The sequence below is a fragment of the Balaenoptera borealis genome (assembly GCF_965194805.1).
Source record: "Balaenoptera borealis genome assembly, chromosome: 17".
Classification (NCBI taxonomy): domain Eukaryota; kingdom Metazoa; phylum Chordata; class Mammalia; order Artiodactyla; family Balaenopteridae; genus Balaenoptera; species Balaenoptera borealis.
In genome coordinates this window covers 67,316,016-67,338,304 of record NC_138876.1, presented here as the reverse complement: position 1 = coordinate 67,338,304, position 22,289 = coordinate 67,316,016, and the positions used below count along the sequence as shown (strand labels likewise).

Sequence of the window (22,289 nt, the reverse complement as noted above, 5' to 3'; positions counted from 1 at the left end):
ACTGAGCCTGCGTGTCTGGAGCCTGTGCTCTGCAACAAGAGAGGCCGCGACAGTGAGAGGCCCACACACCGCGATGAAGAGTGGCCCCTGCTTGCCACAACTAGAGAAACCCCTCGCACAGAAACGAAGACCCAACACAGCCAAAAATAAATAAATAAATAAATTTAAAAAAAAAAAGAAAAAGAAAGAAATTATTCATCTTGAATAACTGAAACTGAGTATATAAATGAACTATGAATTTTAGGATTGTTTTTTCTATTTCTGTAAAGAACGCCATTGGGATTTTGATAGGGGTTTCATTGAATCTGTAGATCACATTGAGTAGTATGGACATTTTAAAAATATTAATGCTTCCAGTTCATGAACATGGGATGGCTTCCACTTATCTGTCTTCTTTAATTTCCCTCACCAATATTTTATAATTTTCAGCATACAAGTCTTTTACTTCTTTCGTTTAATTTACTCTTAAGTAGTTTATTCTTTTTGTTGCTATTGTGAATGGATTGCTTCTTAATTTCCTTTTTGGATAGCTTGTTGTTTGAGTATAGGAATGCGAATGATTTTTGCCTGTTGATTTTGTATCCTTCAACTTTACTGAATTTATTAGTTCTAACAGTTTTTGGTGAAGTCTTTAGGGTTTGCTACATATGATACCATGTTATCTACAAACAGATGCAATGTAAAGTTGGGTTACTTATTTGAGATCTTTCTTTTGTAAAATGTAGGTATTTTATTGCTATAAATTTCCCACTTAGTACTGCTTTTGCTGCATCCCACAATTTTGGGTATGTAGTGTTTTTGTTTTGTCTTGAGATACTTTTAAAATTTCCTTTAGATATCCTCATTCATCCAAAGGTTATTTAAGAGTGTGTTGTTTGGTTTCCATGTATTTGTGAGTCTTCCCATTTTCTTACTGTTATCAACTTCTAGTTTCATTCCATTGTGGTCAGAAAAGATACTTTGAATAATTTTGATCTTGTTAAATTTGTTAAGAGTTGTTTTGTAACCTAACATGTGATCTATCCTGAAGAATGTTCTTCATGTGCTTGAGAAGAAAGGGTAAACTTCTGCTTAGGTGGAAAGTTCTACATATATCTGTTAGGTCCATTTGTGCTAAAGCGTTGTTCAAATCAACAGTTGGGCTTGGCTTTTAAAGGTAGAAAAATCAAAATTATGAAAAAGTTCCCAAGCAAATGATACCAACACCTAGAAAAAATTGATGCCAAAAATATCTGATGGTCCATGTGTGAGTGACAGATTAACATTAAAATTCTTTTGAAACTGACTTTGGTACAAGGTTCTATTCAATTGGTCTCTTTCCTTTGTGGTGTCCACCAGACTTTTGTATTGTAATGCCAATAGTTCAATTTGAAACTTTGAAGGTCTCTAGGTCAATATTCAATCCTCTGCACTTCCCAATCTATCCCTCTGTTTAGTTAGCATTATTTTACATATATCTTTTCCCTAGTAGATGCTTAATTTTTTTTGTAGTATTATTGAATGTATAATTTGAATGCTGTTATATTTACCAGATGATTATTTTTTGCATTTAGTGGTGTATTCATAGCAGTTTTTCTCCTTTAAAATTTTGATGCAGTGTCATATATGTCAATAGATTTCCTTATGTTAAACAATTCTTAAATTACTGGAATAAACTTGACTTTGTAATGGTGTATTATGCTTTTAGTACACTATTAGATTTGATTTGCTAATGAAATTCCTTTAAAGATTTGAAAATCTTGCATTTACAAATGAAATTGGTCGATTTTGCCCTTTTTAAAATTTAGGTTTTGATATTAATGTTAAGCCAAATCATAAAATGAATAGAAGAAATTAACTTTTTGTATAATGTGAAACAATTTAAAAGTTATAGGAATTATTATTTCTTTAAAGACAGAGCCACTTAGTCTGGTAGCTTTTCTCTTCAATTTTTTTTTTTTTTTCTGCACAGTTTCTCTTACCTCTCCTTCTTAGAATCTTTCCATTCATTTCAACTGTCTTTACCCCATCTAGCATAGGTATAATAGCTTCTCTAAAATCTTTGACTATTTCAATATCTCAACTTAGAGTTGGCATTTACTGGTTGTTTTTTTCCTGGAGAAATGGTCACATTTTCCATATTCTTTTTATGTCAGGTAATTTTGAATTTTTTCTTGGACATTTTGACTATTATGTTGTGAAACCCTGCATCCTGGGAGAATGTTGGTTTTTTTCTTGTTGTTGTTTTAGGAGACAATGAATCTGGTTAGTCTCAGACTGCAAGTTCTATCTCAGCTTTATGGGTAGTGGTCCCAATGTCAGTTTAGGTTTCAAAGCTTTTGCTATGCTGATTTGGTACATGTGTGAGCCACTCAGGGGCTAGTCTGGGAATTGGACAGTGGTATATCTAGTAGTGTGATCTTCAAAGCCTTTGTTTTGTTCTTTTTGATCTGTTCCAGGCATGTTGAGCTCAGATGTGAGCCCAGAATGCTTGCATTTATACACAGAATTAGGGAGTCCCCTTTTCCAACTTTTTCCTTTCTGGGATCCCACCACACTACACCTCTCAGGGGCCTCTTTTATCTATCCTCTGACTAAAAGGCTGGTTCCTCTCAGAACTGCAGCTGCAGCTCCTTGACTGGAGCCTGCCTGCGGTCAAAACAGAAAGATTAAAATAGGGAAAAAAAATAACAGAGACTTTACCCCACACTTTTCAGACTACAGGGGTCTGTTTTCCCAGTTCCTATGGACAGAAAGACTGGGTTTCTCTGAGTTTTAGTGATCTTCTGTTCCCACAGTTCCATAACTAGGGCTGCTGTCAGGAGAGGGAGGGATGAAAAAAGGGAAAAAATCCTGAAGATTTTACCTCCACACTCTTTGGCTGCCATTGGTTCCTTTTCCTGGTTTTATTGTCAGGAAGGTGAGATGGTTCCATTCTTGCTTCCCAAAACTCTGCAGCTACAGAATCATGACTGGGGGATGATCTTCAAGTTAAAGCCATGAGAGAAAAGAGAAAAAAAAAATGGGACTCACACTCCTATGTAATTAGCTTCTTAACTTTTGACCTTCCTTTCCAACCTTCTTGCTTTTATTTACTTTTCAGAGTTCTAAATGGTGACTTGTTCTGTTTTGTGCAGAGTTTCCCTTGTAATCAGTGGCAGAGACAGGCTACAGTGGGCTTACTCCATTTGGTTGCCCTTGGAAGTACTAATGCTTTTTAAAATACAAACTTTTATTTATCTTTTTAACCTGCTTTGTGGTTTTTGGTCTTCTCAGGGTCTCAGTTTCTTCTTCAATATTTTTAGTTCATATTTTGCAGGAAAATCATTCATTTCTTCTAATTTTTCAAATGTATTAGTTTAGATTTACCAAAAAAACAAATGTTTTCTTAAGCCTATTTCTTCCATATATGTGGCTCTATCTCTTCATAGTTAATGTGGCATATCTTTGTTTTAACTAACTCCCTTTTCAAAACATCAGGCATAGCAAAAGTTTCTCTATTTTATTAGTCTTTTCAAAAAGCAGACTTCAATTTCATTATTTTTATTTCTTTAACTTCAGTCTGTATGAATTACTACCATCCCAGTATTTTCTGTTTATTTTGTTACTTTTTCATTACTGCAACTAAATAATTTACTTTCCTACTTTTTTCAGAATAAAATCATTTAAAGCTATAAATTTAAAGCTATAAATTCATGCTTGTAGACTATATTTAATTCACATGATATATTTATTTGCTTATTATTTTTATTTACTAGATTTACCGAATTCTGAAGGAAATTTATTAAAGTCTCCCATTATAATTGCATTTCAATAAACATCTTGTATTTTTAGAATTTTTTCCTTATATTTCTGAATTCTATGTCATATGAGCTCCTTTGCTTTATTAGCTCTCTGATGTATGGCAAAATTTGTAAAAATTTACCTCATAATTTCCATCTATTTTTGTTCTATGTTGTGAGATTCTTCTCCCACTTGATCTTCCTAACCACTGATTTGGTACCTAGAAGTGGCCATTTTCTTTTTCAGTTTACCTTTTTAAAAAAAATAATAATAGTAATAATAGCTTTTAGTTTCAGAAGTCTTTTCTATCCTCCAAATGCAACTCTAATATTTTTTTCTTTATTATTAAAGCTCTACTTCATTGGAATCTGAACATTTCAATTTTTCTGGGTTTCCCTCAGATTGCTGAGACCCACTTAAATAAATTACAGTTTTCCTTTGTCTGCCTATGGGTTTTGTTTTTCCTCAGCATCCATACAAGCCAGGCTACTATGGCCTCTCAAGTAGAGACAAATGAGTGAACAATGGATGTCAATGATATTTATGTTCTTGAAGGCTATCCAATCATTGCCCTGCATTAAGCATTGGGAGTTAGTCTCTTCTCCCAGGTCGGCCTGTTACAACTAATGGTCTTTCCTCCAACCTCAGGAGCTGTGCATTATTCTGCCCACCAGTGTAGGTTCCCTGCAAGTTATGCAGAGTTGATAGGATTGAGCCATCTGAGAGCCATATGCAGGAAATGGTTCCCTCAGGGAACCACAATTTGTGACCTACTTCCCCAGATCTCAGTGAGAGGCAACATTTTCCTTGCCATTGGTACCCTTGCTCTCGCTCAGATTCAAAATGAAGTTTGGGGTTTATTAATAATAATAAGCTGAAAATGGCAGGGGTGAGTAATCTCTGGTTGAAATAAAAAATTTCATTCAAAATAGCAACAAAAATGACAACATAACAAAGAACAAATTTAACATGAAACGTGTGGGGTTTTATAAGGAAAGCAATATATTATCATTAAATGTTACACACCAAACAGATGAGTAAACATAACATGCTCAAAGATGGGAAGGCTTACTATTTTAAATTTTAAAAAATTTTAAATCCTAACATATATAATGATGTAATTCAAAGCAAGGTGTCTTGAATGGGAGTGATGATCTAGGTAAAATTACTTCAGAAGTCATATGAAATTTTAAAACGTTCAAGAATATCCCTCAAAATTTTGAATTGAAGACTAAGGCAGGACTTGATTTTCCAGATAATAAAAGTTACTATCAGATTACTTTAATTAAAACGGTGAGCTTTTGGCATAGGAATAAACACAGAAATTAGTGAAACAGAAAAGGAAGACCAAAAATAAATCCAAGTATAAATGGATATTAATTTATGACAAAGAGGACATTTCAATTCAGTGGAGAAAGTAGAGTTTACTTAATAAACAGTGCAAGTATAATTGGCTGGAAAAAAGTACAATTTTGCATGTACACTACACAAAAATTAATTCCAGATGGATTAATAATTCAAGCATAACTTATTTTAAAAATATTAAAAAAGAAAACTAGGATACCAATTGTACAAGTTTTGACTCAGTATTATTTTCCTAGGCCAAACAGGAAACCCAAAAGGTGTAAAGGAAAAGATTAACATAATTGACTACATAAAGGTTTTAAATTATTGTATAGCAAAAGACAGCATAACTAAAGTCAAAGATAATAGACTGGGAAAATGTTGGACAGAAATTGGGTTAATAATCCTAAATAATCAAAGTGCCACATATTGATTAGAAAAAGACAGGTAATCCAGTAGAAAATTGTTCAAAGAATAGGAGTGGGAAACTGGCAGAGAAGAGAATCCAAATGGCCAATAACTTACAAAAAGAAATGCATCATTACTGGCAAACCAAAGAAATTGAAAAAAAACAATGGGTGTGTAAGGTGTAATAGACAGTGCTGGTAGAGTTGTGAAGAAATGGAAATTCATATATGATGATGGTGGAAGAAAAAAATGCCACAACATCTTGGAAGCATAAATTGGTAGTATTTATTAAAACAAATTCTGAAGTTTGCAGATGCTGTGACCAACAATTCCACTTTTGAGAATGCATCCTATTGAAGAAGAAGAAGAAAAAAAAGACTACTACGTGAGAACTTCTACTGCATCATTTTGGTAAAGGTAAAATGGAATCTACTTGATCATCTACTTGATCATCAGAGGAATATATGGATAGATCATGGACTCTAAAAACTTGCATGCTGCTTCTAAAAAGAATAAGATAGAGCTATATCTATAAACCTGAAGAGATATGCATTTTCAAGTAAAAAAGCAACTTAGACTTGCTTTTTTGTATACTATACCATTTTTTGAAAATAAAAGCAGAACCTAATAAATAATATATATATTTAGAAAAGGATGGAGAAAGTTAAGAAAGCATACAACCCAAGCTGTTAGCAACTGGTCACTTCAAGAGGATGGGAATGGAAGGGAATTGAGAAAAGGTTATTCACCCTTTCTTTAAACATATTTGGATTGTTTCACTTCTTAAATTGAATACTTGGTTTTTTTAACTTTAAAAACAAACATTAAAGAAATTTTTAAAACAATTGTTCTTGTTGGGGTACAAATTATAAGTTATTTTGGCTATAGTACAGTGATTGGGAAAGAAAGAAAGCATTGTGAAGTTAGGTTGAAAACGGTGATGGGGTTCAGATTATGAAGGACTAACATACTTAGCTCTATTCAGGAATCTTCTGTGTTAAAGAAAGTGACCTAATAAGAAATGTACATTTTAAAAGCAATAACATTTTGGAAAAAGAGTAGATTTTGGAGGTGTCCAGATCATAGAGCTAATAAAAAGTACCAGTATGGAAAGGAAGGAGAAATATGGGAATAGTGTTTTTCAAACCACTGTCAGAATCTATTAATGGGTGTTGAAGTGACATAAATGGCTTGCTATTAACATTTTTGAAAAATGAAGTAGAAAATAAAATATCAGAGGGCATCACCCCTAATAATGGTCAACATCACTCTATAAATTTTTTTCAGGCATATAGATGTTTCCACATACAAATGTGTTTGTACTGGATTGTGATGGGAAATATTTCCAACTGTGGTTTGCAGTTTAAAAAGTTTAAAAGTCACTGCTTTTAGAGGTAAAAATGACAAAACACATCAACTGATAGATTGTGAAGTAAAGGAAGAGAGAATCAAATGATGTTTAAGGTTCAGAAGTTTAGAAAATGAAAGAAAAATATACTCTATCTTATTTCACTTGGCCATAGCCACCTCCAAGAATCCATATCTTTAATTAACATCTACTCCCAGATGCCAGAACAAAATTAGGATCCAGGCCAATTCTTAAAAATAAGAGTAGTATAGAGGTGCCAACCTGGTATCATATCAGGCATTCCAAGAAGGTAAATGGCTATAAATAGGCCCCCTGTTCCAGGACTTATTATTCCTTCATTATTGCATTCCCTTTTCTGAATTATTGTCCATTCCAGTCCAGCTCTGTCTCTGTCTCTGTCTCTGTCTCTCTCTTTTTAAACAAGAGATTCCATTTAGAACAATGGTTCCTTAAGTCATCCCCACTCTCATCCTCACTTTCCTCCTCACTTTCTCCTCTCCTCTCCAACCTTTGTCTGGGTAGCCATCTCTTTAACACACAGAATGTGGACCAGTCAGAATTAAAGACTGAACCCCTTTCTCCTTTGAGCCACCCACTGTTCCCAGGAAAGGTGCCTACAAAGTTGTTGTCAACACTTAATTCCCTACTAGTTCACATGGTGATCTCTGTCTCCTAGCACATAAAGCCCTTGAATGTAGGGTAAGTCTTTTTTGGTTTGTTTTGTTTTTAATCTTTATTTCCTCAGCACCTAGCATTATGTCTGGTACACAGTCTGGAATAGGTGAATAAATGAATACATGATAAGCCACTCACTAAATTCTAACTCCATAACTTTCAAGCTTTCTCTTCATAAATGTCTATCTTTCCTGTACTTTAAACTTCTATCATCTGGATCTTTCCCCTCCTTATTCAATAAGCATGTATGAACTTCCCATATTAAACTATTTCCTTCCTTCATGTCACTGCACAGCATTCTGGAAAACTAGTCAAGTTTTTCTGCCTTCACTTTCTTAACTCGCATTCACTCCTCAACTCTTAAAATATGGCTTCCCCTGATCAAAACTTTAGCTCCAACTGTAATTTACAAGAAATACAGTTGACAGAGGAACATATTAAAATAGAGCATAGGGGAGGTGGCCAAGATGGTGGAGTAAGAAGATGCTGAACTCATCTCCTCCCACAGACAAACCAAAATTACAATTACTTACAGAGCAACTATCTACAAAAACAATCTAAAGACTAGCAGAAAAGATTTTCCACAATTAAAGACATAAAAAGAGAATCACAATGAGATCAGTAGGAGGGGCAGACATTGAATATAGTCAGGACCTACACCCCAAGGCTGGCAATCCACAAAGAGGAAGAATATCAATTGTAAAGGAGCAAGGATGAAGGGGTCTGAGCTCCATATTGGACTCCCCAGGCCAGGGATCCTGCACTGGGAAGATGAGCCCCTAGAATACCTGGTTTTGAAAACTAGCAGGGCTTATGTTTGGGAAAGCCAGAGGGCTATAGGAAACAGAAACTTCACTCTTAAAGGGCATGTGCAAAATCTCCACTCTTAAAGTGCAAGTGCAAAAGAAGAAGAAAAGAACAAGAAAGAATGACAATGACAACCAGAAAACAATCAACAAAATGGCAATAAGTACATACCTATCAATGATTACTTTAAATGTAAATGGAATAAATGTTCTAATCAAAGATATAGAGTGGTTGAATGAATAAAAAAAAAAAAAAGGACCCATATATATGCTGCCTACAAGAGACTCACTTCAGATCTAAGGAAACAGACAGAAAGTGATAGGATAGAAAGAGATATTCCATGCAATGAAAATGAAAATAAAGCTGGGGTAGCAATACTTATATCAAACAAAATAGACTTTAGAACAAAGACCATAACAAGAGACAAAGAAGAACATTATGTAACAACCAAAGAATCAATCCAAAAAGAATATATAATGATTGCAAATATACATGCACCCAACATAGAAGCATGTAAATACATGAAGCAAATACTAAAACATAAAAGGAGGAGCTGATAGTAACACAATAATAGTAGGGTACTTTAACACACCACTTACATCAATGAACAGATTATGCAGACAGAAAATCAATAAGGAAACACTGGCCTTAAATAATACATTAGACCAGATGAACTTAATAGATATATATATAGAATATTGCACACAAAAACAGCAGAATATACATCTTTTTCAAGCATTCATGTAACATTCTCCAGGATAGATCACATGCTAGGCCATAAAGCAAGTCTCAGTAAACTTAAGAAGATTGAAATTATATCAAGCATCTGTCCCAACCACAACAGCATGAGACTAGAAATTAACTACAGTAAGTCCCCTACAAACGAACCTTCAAGTTGCAAACTTTCAAAGATGAGAACGTGCATTCACATGTCCAATCACGTAAGTTAGTTCACGTGTCTGGCATATATTGTCATGTGTGTGCATCCTCTGCAAGTGGTTGTGCTTTTGTGTACGTACAGTACTGTATAGAGTACAGTAGTACAGTATCTTTATTTCAAGCCCAGGATGTCTGGAAACAAGTGTAAAAGCAGCAGTGATGTAGCTGGTACTTCTAAGAAGTGCCAAGCAATAACAATGGAAACAAAAGTGAAAATAATTGAGAGCGTGGAGCAACAAGAAGAAGAAGAAGTAACAAGAACCCAAAAGATTCATGATGCAGGAAATGGCAAGGGGATTTTCTTTATCTGAGGAGGTACTGTTAGTTTTTGAGGCACAGGATCCGAACATAGAACGGTACATGAAGGTTGCAGCAGCCATTTAGAATGCAATCCCGTGCTACTGTGTTATCTATGACGAGAAAAAAAGAGCCTACCCAGACATCACTGGATCGTTTTCTAAAGAGGGTAGATAGAAATGAATGCAGCAAGGAACCAGAACCTGTGCCATCAACGTCACATGTGAGTGAAATTGCAGCTTGCCCTCTGTCTCCTATTGCTGATGATCCTTCAGCTCTACCATCTCCCACCTCCTCTCCCTCCTCCAGTCAGTAACTCTTCTTGCCTGTTCACTCGATGCCAGCCCCTGTAATTCAGCTATTGTACTGTACTACTGTACTTTGCAAGGTACTGTACTGTAAGATTAAAAATGTCTTCTTTATTTTTTGTGTTTTTTTATGTATTATTTGTGTGAAAAGTATTATAAACCGATTACAGTACAGTACTATATAGACGATTGTGTTAATTGGGTACCTAGGCTAACTTTGTTGGACTTACGAACAAATTGGACTTAACAAACACGCTCTCAGAATGGAACTCGTTCATATGTAGGGGATATACTGCACAAGAGAAAAACCACAAAAAAACCACAAACGCTTAGAGACAAAACAATATGCCAGTAAACAATCAACGGGTCACTGAAGAAATCAAAGAAGAAATTAAAAAATACTAGGAGACAAATGAAAATGAAAACACCAGGTTCCAAAATCTACAGTACATAGCAAAAACACTGCGAATAGCAAAGTTTGTAACACTACAAGCCTACCCCAGAAAACAAGACAAATTTCAAGTAAATAATTGAACCTTACACCTAAAAGAACTAGGAAAAGACAAACAAAACCCAAAGTTAGTAGAAGGAAAATAATAATAAAGATCAGAGTGGAAATAAGTGAAATAGAGACAACAAAATAAAAATAAAATAAATAAAAAAGGTCAGTGAAACTAAGCGCTATTTCTTTGAAAAGACAAAATTGATAAACCTTTAGCCAGATTCATCAAGAAAAAGAGAGGGCCCAAATATAATCAGAAATGAAAGTGGAGAAGTTGCAACTGACATCACAGAACTGCAAAGGATCACATGAGATTACCGTGAACAATTATACATCAATAAAATGGAAAACCTAGAAGAAATGAACAAATTCCTAAAAATGTACACTCTACCAAGACAGAAACAGAAAGAGATAGAAAATATGAACAGACCAATTACTAGCAATGAAATTCAATTAGAGACACACAACTTCCAACAAACAAAAGTCTAGGACCAGATGGCTTCATAAGTGAATTTTAACAAACATTTAAAGAAGAGTTAACACCTATCCTTCTCAAACTGTTGCAAAAAATTGAAGGAGAAATGCTTCCAAACTCATTCTACGAGGGCAGCATCACTCTGATACCAAGACCTGATAAAGATATCACAGGAAAAAAATTAAAGTCCAATGTCACTGATGGATGTAGATGTAGATTCTTCAATAAGGTATTAGCAAACTGAATGCAACAATCCTACCATGAACAAGTAGGATTTATCCCAGGGATGTAACGATGGTTCAATACTAGCAAATCAATCCATGTGATATACCACATTAACAAACTGAAGAATAAAAATCATTTGATCCACTCAATAGATGGGGGAAAATCTTTTGACAAAATTCGATATCCATTTATGATAAAAACTCTCACCAAAGTAGGTATAGAGGTAACATACCTCAACATAATAAAGACCATATATGATGAGCCCACAGCCAACATCATACTGAACAGTGAAAACCTGAAAGAATTTTCCCTAAGGTCAGGAACAAGCCAAGAATGTCCATTCTCGCCACTTTTATTCAACTAAGTATTGAAAGTCCTAGCCATAGTAATCAGACATGAAAAAATAAATAAATAGAAGGGATCCAAATCAGAAAGGAAGAAGTAAAACTGTCACTATTTGCAGATGACATGATACTATATATAGAAAATCCTAAAGACACTATCAAAAACCTATTAGAACTAATAAATGAGTTCACTGAAGTTGTAGGATGCAAAATTAATATACAGAAATCTGTCACATTTCTATACACTAATAACAAACTATTAGAAAGAGAAATTAAGAAAGCAATTCCATTTACAATTGCTTCAAAAAGAATAAAATACCTAGGAATAAATCGAATAAAATAGGTAAAAGACTTGTACTCTGAAAACTATAAGACACTGATGAAGGAAACAGAAGTCTGGACAGCAGATGGAAAGATATAATCTGCTCATAGATTGGAACAATTAATATTGTTAAAATTAATATGCTGCCCAAGGCAATCTACAGATTCATTGCAACCCCTACCAAAATGTCAAAGGCATGTTTCACATAACTAAGGCAAATAATTCTAAAATTTGTATGAAAACACAAAAGACCCCAAATAGACAAAACAATCTTGAGAAAGAACAAAACTGGAGGTATCACACTCCCTGGTTCAAACTATACTAGAAAGCTACAATAATCAAAACAGTATGGTACTGGCACTAAAACAGATACATAGATCAATGGAACAGCATAGAGAGCCCAGAAATAAAACCACACCTATATGATCAATTAATCTACGACAAAGGAGGCAAGAATATGCAATGGGAAAAAGCCTCTTCAATAAATAGTGTACAGAAAACTGGATAGCTACACGCAAAAGAATCACACTGGACTACTTTCTCACATCATATACAAAAATAAACTCAAAAGGGATTAAAGACTTAAATATTAGACTGAAATAATAAAAGTCCTAAAAGAAAACACAGGCAGAGGAGTCAAGATGGCGGTGTGGGAAGACGTGGAGTTAGCTTCTCCCCACAACTAGGGCACCTGCCGGCTGCTGGTGGGGGACTCTAACCCCCAAGGAGACGGGAGGAAACCCAGAGTGAACCAGTAGGACGTAGGGGGACCGAGGGGGGAGGAGAAGTGGAGGCCAGACAAGATCAGCGCCCCTGAGACAAGGGAGATCAGGAGAGGCAGGTGGGAGGGACTCTCCAGGAAGAGCAGGAAAGGAGCGGAGGGTGATCGCCTGGCTCACGGGGGCCATGGAGCCTGCTGAGTTCCCAAGCCAGTTCCCACCCCCCTTCCAAAGCCCCATCCAGGCCACATGGGTCCTGGGGGCATTGGAGGGAGGCCGGGGAGATCAGGAGAGGCAGGCGGGAGGGGCCCTCAGGAGGAGCGGGAGAGGAGCAGAGAGCGATTGCCGCACCCACACAGGGAGCCTGCTGTGCTCCAAGGCCAATCCCCTGCCCTCCAAACCCCCTCCAGGCTACGTGGGTCCTTGGGGGCATAGGAGGGAGGCTGGGGAGATCAGGAGAGGCAGGCGGGAGGGGTCCTGCAGGACCAGAGGGCGATTGCCCTGCCCACTCAGACACGGGGAGCCTGCTGAGATCCCAGGCCAGTCCCCTGCTCTCCAAGACCCCCACTCCCCACCCCCTCATTGGTCCCACAGGCATCGGAGGGAGGCCAGGGAGATCAGATGAGGCAGGCAGGAAGGGCCTTCCCAGACCCCAGACGGGAGGAGCAGGAGAGGAGAGGAGGGCGTTTGTCCTGCCCACTCAAGCCCAGGAAGCCTGCTAGGATCCCAGGTGATGTCCCCTGCCCTCTGAGACCAGCGGTGGGGGGCACGCCTGGGCCCCTTCTCTTCCTTGAGCCTAAGCCCCACCCCCCACAGCCCCCAGGGCCTTTTCCAGCCCTGTGGGTTCTGAGCATTGGCCCCGCCCACCACCCAAATCTCGCCCTTGCTTAGGCCCCACTCTCCACAGCCAAGGCCTTTCCCTCCCTCCTTTTTTTTTTTTTCTTTTCTTTTCCCTCTTCCTCTTTTTTACTATTGTGGTACTGATGTACTTTTTGGTTGTTGATTCATCTATAATTTTATTTTTACATTCCTTCTAACATATCTGTTAGCTTCCTAGTCTAATTTTATTTCTTACTTTCTTTTTTTTTTTTTTTTTTCCACCCCATGTGGCTTGCAGGATCTTGATTTGCGAGCTCAGGGTCAGGTGGAAGCTCCTGCAATGGGAGCTCTGAGTCCAAACCACTGGACTAACAGAGAACCTCAGACCCCAAGGAATATTCATCAGAGTGAGGTCTCACAGAGTTCCTCATCTCAGCACCAAGACCCAGCTCTACCCAAAAGCCTACAAACTCCATTGTTGGAAGCCTCAGGCCAAACAACCAGTAAAACAGGAACACAATCCCACTCATAAAAAAAAAAAAAAAAAAAAAAGAGAGACAGCAAAAAAATATGTCACAGATGAAGGAGCAAGGTAAAAACCTACAAGACCAAATAAATGAAGAGGAAATAGGCAATCTACCTGAAAAATAATTCAGAGTAATGACAGTAAAGATGATCCAGAATCTCGGAAATAGAATGGAAGCACGGATTGAGAAAATAAAAGAAACGTTTAACAAAGATATAGAAGAACTAAAAAACAAACAAACAGATGAACAAAACAATAACTGAAATGAAAATTATACTGGAAGGAATCAAAAACAGAATAATGGAGACAGAAGAATGAATAAGTGAGCTGGAAGACAAAATGGTGGAAATAACTGCTGAGGAGCAGAATAAAGAAAAAAGAATGAAAAGAATTGAAGACAATTCAGAGACCTCTGGGACAACACTAAACACACCAACATTCAAATCATAGGTGTCCCAGAAGAAGAAGAGAGAAAGAAAGGGTCTGAGAAAATATTTGAAGAGATTATCGTGGAAAACTTCCCTAACATGGGAAAGGAAACAGTCACCCAAGTCCAGGAAGCACAGAGAGTCCCATACAGGATAAACCCTAGGAAAAACACACCAAGACACATATTAATCAAACTAACAAAAATTAAATTCAAAGAAAAAAATATTAAAAGCAGCAAGGGAAAAACAAAAAAATAACATACAAAGGAATCCCCAGAAGGTTATCAGCTGATTTTTCAGTGGAAACTCTGCAGGCCAGAAGGGAGTGGCAGGATATACTTAAAGTGATGAAAGAGAAAAACCTACAACCAAGATTACTCTACTCAGCAAGGATCTCATTCAGATTCAATGGAGAAGTCAAAAGCTTTTCAGACAAAAAAAAGCTAAGAAAATTCAGCACCACCAAACCAGCTTTACAACAAATGGTAAAGAAATTTCTCTAAAAGGGAAACACAAGAGAAGAAAAAGGCCCACGAAAACAAACCCAAAACAATTAAGAAAAAGGTAATAGGAACATACATATCAACAATAACCTTGAATGTAAATGGATTAAATGCCCCAACCAAAGGACACAGACTGGCTGAAGGAATACAAAAACAAGACCCATATATATGCTGTCTACAAGAGACCTATTTCAGACCTAGGGACACATACAGACTGAAAGTGAAGGGATGGCAAAAGATATTCCATGCAAATGGAAAGCAAAAGAAAGCTGGAGTAGCAATACTCGTATCAGATAAAATAGACTTTAAAATAAAGACTGTTACAAGAGGTAAGGAGGGATACAACATAATGATCAAAGGATCAATCCAAGAAGAAGATATAACAGTTATAAATGTTTATGCACCCAACATAGGAGCACCTCAATACATACAGCAAATGTTAACAACCATGAAAGGAGAAATCAACAGTAACACAGTAATAGTAGGCGACTTTAACACCACACTTACACCAATGTACAGATCATCCAAACAGAAAATAAATAAGGAAACACAAGCTTTAAATGACACACTAGACCAGATAGATCTAACTGATATTTATAGAACATTCCACCCAAAAGTAGCAGAATACACTTTCTTCTCAAGTGCACACGGGACATTCTCCAGGATAGATCATATCTTGGGTCACAAATCAAGCCTCGGAAAATTTGAGAAAATTGAAATCGTATCAAGCATCTTTTCTGACCACAATGCTATGAGATTGGAAATCAATTAGAGGAAAAAAACTGTAAAAAACACAAATACATAGAAGCTAAACAGTGCACTACTAAATAACCAAGAGATCACTGAATAAATCAAAGAAGAAATTAAAAAATACATAGAAACAAATGACAATGAAAACACAATGACCCAAAACCTATGGGATGCAGCAAAAGCAGTTCTAAGAGGGAAGTTTATAGCAATTCAATCTCACCTCAAGAAACAAGAAAAATCTCAAATAAACAATCTAATCCTACACTTAAAACAACTAGAGAAAGAAGAACAAAGAAAACCCAAAATCAGTAGAAGGAAAGAAATCAAAAAGACCAGAGCAGAAATAAATGAAATAGAAATGAAGAAAACAATAGCAAAGATCAATAAAACTAAAAGCTGCTTCTTTGAGAAGATAAACAAAATTGATAAACCCTTAGCCAGATGCATCAAGAAAAAAAGGGAGAGGATGCAAATCAATAAAATTAGAAATAAAAAAGGAGAAATCACAACTGACACTGCAGAAATTCAAAGGATTATAAGAGACTACTAAAAACAACTATATGCCAATAAAATGGACAACCACGAAGAAATGGACAAATTCTTGGAAAGGTACAATTTTCCAAGACTGAACCAGGAAGAATTAGAAAATATAAACAGACTTATCACAAGTAATGAAATTGAAACAGTAATTAAAAATCTTCCAACAAACAAATGTCCAGGACCAGATGGATTCACAGGCAAATTCTATCAAACATTTAGGGATGAGCTAACACCTATTCTTCTCAAACTCTTCCAAAAAATTGCAGAGGGAGAAACACTCCCAAATTTATTCTATGAAGCCACCATCACCCTGATACCAAAACCAGAAAAAGATATCACAAAAAGAGAAAATTATAGACCAGTACCACTGATGAACATAGATGCAAATATCCTGAACAAAATACTAGCAAACAGACTCCAACAACACATTAAAAGGATCATACACCATGATCAAGTGGGATTTATCCCAGGGATGCAAGGATTCTTCAATATATGCAAATCAATCAATGTGATACACCACATTAACAAATTAAGGAATAAAAACCATATGATCATCGCAATAGATGCAGTGAAAGCTTTTGACAATATTCAACAAATATTTATGATAAAAACTCTCCAGAAAATGGGCATAGAGGGAACCTACCTCAACATAATAAAGGTCATATATGACAAACCCACAGCAAGCATCATACTCAATGGTGAAAAACTGAAACCATTTCCACTAGGATCAGGAACAAGACAAGGATGTCCACTCTCGCCATTCTTATTCAACATAGTTTTGGAAGTCCTAGCCACAGCAATCAGAGAAGAAAAAGAAATAACAGGAATACAAATTGGAAAAGAAGAAGTAAAACTGTCACTATTTGCTGATGACATGATACTATACATAGAAAATCCTAAAGATGCCACCAGAAGACTACTAGAATTAATCAATGAATTTGGTAACGTTACAGGATACAAAATTAATGCACAGAAATCTCTGGCATTCCTATACACCAACAACAAAATATCAGAAAGAGAAATTAAGGAAACACTCCCATTTACCACTGCAACAAAAAGAATAAAATACCTAGGAATAAACCTGCCAAGGAGGCGAAAGACTTGTACTCAGAAAACTATAAAACACTGATGAGAGAAATCAGAGATGACATAAACAGATGGAGAAATATACCATGTTCTTGGATTGGAAGAATCAATATTGTGAAAATGACTATACTACCCAAAGCATTCTTCAGATTAAGTGCAATCCCTATCAAACTACCAATGGCATTCTTCACAGAATTAGAACAAAAAATCTTACAATTCGTATGGAAGCACAAAATACCCTGAATAGCCAAAGCAATCTTGAGAAAGAAAAACAGAGTTGGAGGAATCAGGCTCCCCGACTTCAAACTATAGCACAAAGCTACAGTAATCAAGACAGTATGGTACTGGCACAAAAACAGAAATAAAGATTAACGGTACAGGATAGAATGCCCAGAGATAAACCCACGCTCATATGGTCACCTTATCTTTGATAAAGGAGGCAAGAATATACAATGGAGAAAAGACAGCCTCTTCAATAAGTGATGCTGGGAAAACTGGATAGCTACACATAAAAGAATGAAATTAGGACACTACATAACACCATACACAAAAATAAATTCCAAATGGATTAAAGACTTAAATGTAAGACCAGACACTATAAAACTTTTAGAGGAAAACATAGGAAAAACACTCTTTGACATAAACCACAGCAAGATCTATCTTGACCCGTCTCCTAGAGTAACAGAAATAAAAACAAAAATAAACAAATGGGACTTAAACTTAAAAGCTTTTGCACAGCAAAGGAAACCATAAACAAGACAAAAAGACAAGCCTCAGAATGGGAGAAAATATTTGCAAATGAAACAACAGACAATGGATTAATCTCCAAAATATACAAACAGCTCATGGAGCTCAATATCAAAAAAACAAACAATCCAGTTAAAAAATGGGCAGAAGACCTAAATAGACATTTCACCAAGTAAGACATACAGATGGCCAAGAGGCACATGAAAAGATACTCAACATCACTAATTATTTGAGAAATGCAAATCAAAACTACAATGAGGTATCACCTCATGCTGGTCAGAATGGCCATTATCAAAAATCTAGAAACAATAAATGCTAGAAAGGGTGTGGTGAAAAGGGAACCCTCCTACACTGTTGGTGGGGATGTAAATTGATACAACCACTATGGAGAACAGTATGGAGGTTCCTTAAAAAACTAAAAATAGAACTACCATATGATCCAGCAATCCCACTACTGGGCATATACCCTGAGAAAATCATAATTCTAAAAGAGACATGTACCACAATGTTCACTGCAGCACTATTTACAATAGCCAGGACATGGAACCAACATAAATGTCCATCAACAGATGAATGGATAAAGAAGATGTGGCACATATATACAATGGAATATTACTCAGCCATAAAAAGAAACGAAATTGAGTTATTTGTAGTGAGGTGGATGGACCTAGAGTCTGTCATACAGAGTGAAGTAAGTCAGAAAGAGAAAAACAAATACTGTATGCTAATGCATATATATGGAATCTAAAAAAAAAAAAAATGGTGCTGATGAACCTAGTTGCAGGGCAGGAATAAAGAGGTAGACGTAGAGAATGGACTTGATGATGTGGGGTGGGAGGGCAAAGCTGGGGCGAAGTGAGAGTAGCATCAACATATATACACTACTGAATGTAAAATAGTTGGCTGGTGGGAAGCAGCAGCATAGCACAGGGAGATCAGGTCAGTGCTTTGTGAAGACCTAGAGGGGTGGGATAGGGAGGATAGGAGGGAGGCTGAAGAGGGAGGGGATATGGGGACATGTGTATGCATATGGCTGATTCACTGTGTTGTGCAACAGAAACTAACCTGGTACTGTGAAGCAATTATACTCCAATAAAGATCTATTTTTTTAAAAAAAGGAAAAGAAACTAATAGATAATGAAAAAGAAAAAGAAAACATAGGCAGTATCCTCTTTGACATTGGTCTTAGCAATATTTTGGAGGATCTGTCTTCTCAGGCAAGGGCAACAAAAGCAAAATAAACAAATGGGACTACATCAAAAGAAAAAGCTTTTGCACACTGAAGGAAACTATCAACAAAACAAAAAGGCAGCATACTGAATGGGAGAAGACATTTGCAAATGGTATATCCTGTAAGGAGTTAATATCCAAAATATACAAAGTACTCATAAACTCAACATCAAAAAACAAACAAGACAATTAAAAAAATGTGCAGAGGACCTGAATAGACATTTTTTTCCAAAGAAGACATACAGATGGCCAACAGACCCATGAAAAGAGGCTGAACATCACTAATCAACTGTGAAATACAAATTAAAATCAAAATGAGATACCAACTCACAACTGTCAGAATGGCTATTATCAAAAAGACAACAAACAACAAGTATTAGCGATTATGTGGAGAAAAGGGAACCCTCATGCACTGTTGGTGGGAATGTAAATTGGTACAGCCACTATGGAAAACAGTTTGAAGATTTCTCAAAAAATTAAAAATAGAACTACCATACGATCAAACAATTCCACTTCTGGGTATTATCCCAAAGAAAACAAAAACACCAATTTGAAAAGATAAATAAATGCACCTCTATGCACATTGCAGTATTATTTACAACAGCCAAAATATGGAAGCAACCTAAGTGTCCATCAACAGATGGACAGATAAAAAAATGATGTGGTATTTATACATACATTGGAATATTATTCAGCCATAAAAAATTAAATCTTGACATTTGCAACAACATGGTTGGATCTACAGAGTACTATGCTAAGTGAAATAACTCAGACAGAGAAAGATAAATACTCTGTGATCTCACTTATATGTGAAATCTAAAAAAAAAAAAAAAATGAAACAAACAAAACAAAATTAAAACAGGCTCATAGATAAAGAGAACAAATGGGTAGTTGCCAGACGGAGGGGTTGGGGGAGGGCAAAATAGATGAAGGGGATTCAGAGGTACAAACTTTCAGTTATAAAATTAATAAATCATGGGGATTTATTTATATAGCATAAGGAATGTAGTCAATAATATTATAATAACTATGTGTGGTTACTAGACTCATTGTGGTCATAATTTCATAAGGTATGCAAATGTCAAATCATTATGCTGTAAACCTGAAACTAACATAATATTGTACAACTATATTTCAGTTTAAAAGTATCAATTAAAAAATTGTAAAGCAATTATATTCCAATAAAGATGTTAAAAAAATAAATAATTAATTAAAATAAAATAAAATACAGCATAGGGATGGAACCAGCAACATCCAGACTATGACAAACTCTACAGAACAAATGATGAATTTCTTTTAACAAGACATAAATGGAGGGAGGGGAAGTAAACATAGATTTTAATAATAGCAAAAAAACCTCAATTCATGGATGTTTTTTGATTCAAACAAACTTTTAGAAAGCCATTTATGACAGTCATGCAAATTGTGGAAAATGGCAATTACATGTTAGCATTAATTGGATTTTTGATGATATAAATAAATTACTATTCATTGATTTTAGGTGTATTGACAGTATGATAATTATACATTTTAAACTGATCTTATCATTTAATGGTACATGCTGAAATATTTAGGGATGAAATAATATGATGGCTGAAATTTGTTTCAAAATAGTACAGGGGGTGGTGGATGGAGGTATATATGTAAAAAGGCCATGAGTTGATCATATTAAATCTGAATAATGGATACATGGGGGCTTATCATGTTATACTTGAAATATTCCATAATAAAACGTTAAAAAGAAGCATGGCTTCCATCCCCAACATCCTGTTTAAAACTGCTTTGGGTATGGTCACTAATGACCAAATTGGCCAACTTCATGGGGATCTTTTCAAGTCATTATCGTCCCTGTTTTCCTGACTCTGTTACCTACCCCCATCTTGATTTCAAGGTCACCTCTCTCTGCATTCTCCTCTATTTCTGCTGTCCTGATCACAAAGTCTGCTAGGAATATCTTTTAGGGACCGTGCTAGGGAAGGGGACTCCAGGACTGAATTAGAGGGTCTGAGATAGACTCGTGTGAAGCAGCAGAGTCAGGTTGAGAAAACAGAATCATCATCCAAAGCCAGCGTCATAGGTAAAAGTGCCAAGGTTCAATTCTACAAAATGAGTGAAGGAGCAAAATGGAAAAAACTTGTAAAGGTAGTTGTTTGGAGGTTCAGAAGTAGAGCAGAATCAAAAAGGAGGAAAAAGTCAAAACGATTATCTTTACAATGTCAATACAAGTGTGTTCTGGAACGCCCTTCTAAGGAGTCTCCAGCACCTGTATGGTGGAGGTGATGACCGCTGCAGGTGCCACCCTGGGCCAGCAGCCCACCTCTCCAACAGGAACTGCTCAAACTCCTGCATGATCAACTCCCAGTACCCCTGGATATTCAGCAAATGTTTGAGTGCCTTCCACACGCTCAGTACATTATCCTAGTTCTGCTTCTCATTTTACTTATACCAATTGTTCTTAACCATTTTGGGGGCATGAACTCCTTTGGGAATCCAATGAAAGGCACGAACCATTTCCCCAGGATAAAATGCCCATAAACACCTATGCACAAAATTTGGCATGCCATTTATTTTATTGCATTGGAAATTTACTTCAAATACGCAGACTATAAAACAATCTTCATGTCACAAATCAAAAGCTAGCCATTTTTGAGGATGAGAAAGGAAAAACGTATATGGTATATGCAAAAGAAAAAGTAACCTAATTGTGTTCAAAAGTACGTTCCAATGTTGCTAAACTTGACAGCAATGCTGCCATTGTAGTATGGCTCATGATTCGGTACATTTGTGCCATCTTTAGATAGTCAATCGATTTTGAATCTCCATTTAGTTAATAACCACCGCTAAAATTCTTACTCCTGAAGGTATGCAGCAAGAAAGGAATTATTTTGCTTTGTCACTCTGTAGGCTGAAGGTAAGTGTTACAAGTTGGATTTCCTAGAAAGTAGAATCTAAGATGATTAGCACTTGGTCAGTTTGTGAGGGTGTGCTGTTGGGATCAACACTGTGGAAGGGTAGGGAGAAAAGCAGGATGGGCAGAGAAAGAGATTGATTGCAAGGCAGCCCCCAGGAAGGCCTTGGCCACACCAGGGGAAGGCCCTTCAGAGGTAACCTGAGTTGGGGCCAGAAGCAGGGCCATTATACTCCCATATTAAACAGTCCTTGGA

The 22,289-nt window shown here is 36.3% G+C and overlaps 2 protein-coding genes across 12 annotated transcripts in view; both read right to left on the bottom strand.

The window, feature by feature from the left end:
* EYA1 (EYA transcriptional coactivator and phosphatase 1) overlaps positions 1–22,289 on the bottom strand; it is a 324,909-nt gene that overhangs the window by 182,397 nt on the left and 120,223 nt on the right. The gene's annotated exons all lie outside the window — the stretch shown is intronic.
* LOC309614787 (uncharacterized protein) overlaps positions 3,302–22,289 on the bottom strand; it is a 379,456-nt gene continuing 360,468 nt past the window's right edge. The window contains exon 2 of the mRNA XM_082363636.1: positions 3,302–3,313. The gene's annotated coding sequence lies outside the window, so the exon portion shown is untranslated. The remainder of the gene's footprint in view (positions 3,314–22,289) is intronic.